The sequence below is a fragment of the Hordeum vulgare genome, chromosome 2H (assembly GCF_904849725.1).
Source record: "Hordeum vulgare subsp. vulgare chromosome 2H, MorexV3_pseudomolecules_assembly, whole genome shotgun sequence".
Taxonomy (NCBI): Eukaryota; Viridiplantae; Streptophyta; class Magnoliopsida; order Poales; family Poaceae; genus Hordeum; species Hordeum vulgare.
The window spans coordinates 255,151,343-255,154,214 of record NC_058519.1 but is presented as its reverse complement, the minus strand read 5'-3'; the positions used below and the strand labels follow the sequence as shown (position 1 = coordinate 255,154,214).

Here is a 2,872-nt window from a genome sequence, read left to right as displayed (position 1 = left end):
ACAACCTAGTGTGAAACTCCCCCAGATCCGAAACATACTGTCGTGACCGTTGGATCTGGATCAACCCTGTAATAGCCCAAACTGTCATCGGTTTTCCAATTGGGCTCCCTAGTCTATTTCTATTGAACATTCGGTTCGAATCAGAGGACTTCAATTAAGCCCCGTTTAACATCCACTTGCTATTTATACGCGGAATCTAGATCAATGCCTACCCTAACCCTAGCCCAAACTGGCCCAAGGCCCAGCCGAATCCTAACCCTAGTCTCTCCCTACCGAGCCTCCACCTGCACTCACTCCCACATAGACTCCCACATAGGAGTAGAAATCCTCGATCCCCTCCCACCTCCCCCTCGTTTCCCTCGCGCCGCCACCCGCACAAGAGACGCTGCGTGCTCCAGCCTCATCGCTGCTGCCCCGCGGTCGCCTTGGTGTCGTTGTTCGTCGCCATGCTAGTAGGACCGGGCGTCCATGCCTCTCACCCCTCCCTCCTGCACCTCACCGTTGGTGTTCCCTAATCTCCGTGCCATGGCCATAGCCATCTCCCGCCTAGCCACACCTTGCTTTGCCGTTGTAGACCATGGCCAGCCGCCGGAGAGCAAGTTGTCGCCCGCGTTTGCTTCCCTCGTGCAGCCTTGCACCCCGCAGCACCCATGCATCCGAACTTTTCTCGAGCCGCGACGTTGGAGCCACAGCCTCCGCCCACCTCTGACGAGCGCTATCGGAGCACCGCCGGCTACCTTCGTCCGTCTCGCGGCCGGATCCCATCGACGCCGCCTTGGCTCCCCCGTGCATCCCCATCGTCCGGTCGCTGGACGCCCACGCCCCGCCTCGGCTCCTTCGAGCTTCCCCATCGTTGCCTTTGTCCAGGTCGTCTTGTGTTGGATCCATTCCCAAGCACCACCTTCGCCTGGATCCCCTTTGCTCTGCCGCTCAGCCACCGGATGCACCCTGTCCGTGCCGCTGCTCGAGCGCCATGGATGTCTCCTTTGTCGTCGCCTGGACGTGCGGTTGCTCGTGCATTGACCGCACACACCTGGCCTCTGCACCTTGGGCCGCCTCTGCTGCACCACTTCACAGCCAGCGCGCCTCCAGGCCCACTCTAGCACTTCGGTGGCCCCTTTTCAAGCCAGCCGAGTTGCCAAGACCACAAAGCCCATTGACCACCCCGTGGGATTTTCGCCAAGTTCCTCGCCCATGTCTACAGAACGAGTACAACGACCATCGCTAGAATCTCTACTTCATCTACACCTCATCAGAACCGATCTGCTCCAAGAGGCACGCTTCCAAGGTATAACCCCGACATGACCGTCATTGCAATGAACGTTTGATGTTTGTATGAGATGCACTGTGTATTTGCACCGTATAGTATGCTAGTTGTAGGTACCTCTTTTCGTGTCACCGACGCATGAAAACCTGATAACCAGGATCACCCCATCATCTTCGCATGGCACACACAAACACACTTTCTTTTGCATTGGCATCTCGACGAGTTGTCAGATCACCGGAATGTTGATGTGGCATCATTTTTGTTTTGCCGCCATTGTACTCATTTCTTTCCATCATGGCGGCAATGCATGTATCATATTATATTTTTTTATGTCTTAATTGCATCGATTTGATCAGGTCATCCTCATGCATGTTAAAAACATTTAAATGAGGGTTGCATTAAAAAATGCCTAATGCCATGTTAAAAATGGTTTCTCTCATATCTTTTAGACCGTAGCTCCGTTTTAGATGTTCTATATATGTAAATTGACTAGAATGACATGTAGAATCACATGGTCCACTTTATTTTGCTGCTTAAAAACTATAAAATGTGTTTAGTTCAGATCTGGACAGTTACTGTAATTAACATAGGGTCATTTCGGAATTGCTATATGTTATTCCCGACCTCATTTAAAATGCCTAGATATTGTAGTTTATTTATGATTCACATCTTTCCATGTTGAATAATATTTAATATCGTCGTGTACCTCAACGGAAGTAAAATAAATAATTCAAATATGGAGATTCGTCAATATGCAATTTAGTGTGTAGTATTAACTGTTGTGCTTTGTCATATCGTGCATAATTCAAATGGAAATGTATCATATTTGATTGTGCATGTTGTCATGACTATGTGTGGTGTTATCGTGTGTTGATTATTGTTTTGGAATGTTTCTTCTCGATAGATTTCCGAACTGAATTGAAATGTGAGGATTCTTTCGTCTATGTTGGTTCGTCTGCTTCATGGATTCGTCTTCTTCCAAGCGAGGTCACAAGCAAGATGATAATTTCCCTAGATAACATTACTATCATTGCCATGCTACTTATATCATTTATTTCGCCATGTCTCACTGCATACCACTTAAATGTCAGCCTCTCAACATTGCCATGAAAACCTCTAACCCCTCGACAACTCAGCAAAACCTTGTTTTCCTATGTTACCGCTTGCTCAGCCTTCTTATAGTGTCGCTAGTTGCAGATGCACTTGCTTTCACGTGCCAACATCCATTCCTTGTAATACACCATATCATTGCTAATTAATTAATATACTTATATACTTGGCAAAAGGTGGAAGGCTTGGCCTTTTAGCCTAGTGTTTTGTTCCATCTTTGCTGCCCTAATTACTTGGTACCGGTGTTATGTTTCATAATTGAGCGCTCCTAACATGCTTGGGTTGTTATGGGGACCACCTAGATATTTGTTTTAGGATAAAACTCGTCTGGCAAGGCCCAACATTGGTACTACATTTGCCTAATAACTAATAAAATTCCATAGGGACTTTTCGGACCCCTTGGATAACTAATCAAACCCTAGGTCAGTGCTCCACATGAGTGTTGGTCCAAACCGAGTGATGTCTGGCGCCCCGTGGTCACCCGGGGTCTCGGCC

At 48.1% G+C, this 2,872-nt stretch overlaps 1 long non-coding RNA gene across 1 annotated transcript; it reads left to right on the top strand.

The window, feature by feature from the left end:
• Positions 1-342: 342 nt before the first annotated feature.
• Positions 343-2,589, top strand: LOC123429985. The gene is made up of 2 exons (XR_006622810.1): positions 343-1,288; positions 2,172-2,589. It is a non-coding gene; the product is annotated as an uncharacterized LOC123429985 (long non-coding RNA).
• The last annotated feature ends 283 nt before the right edge of the window (positions 2,590-2,872 follow it).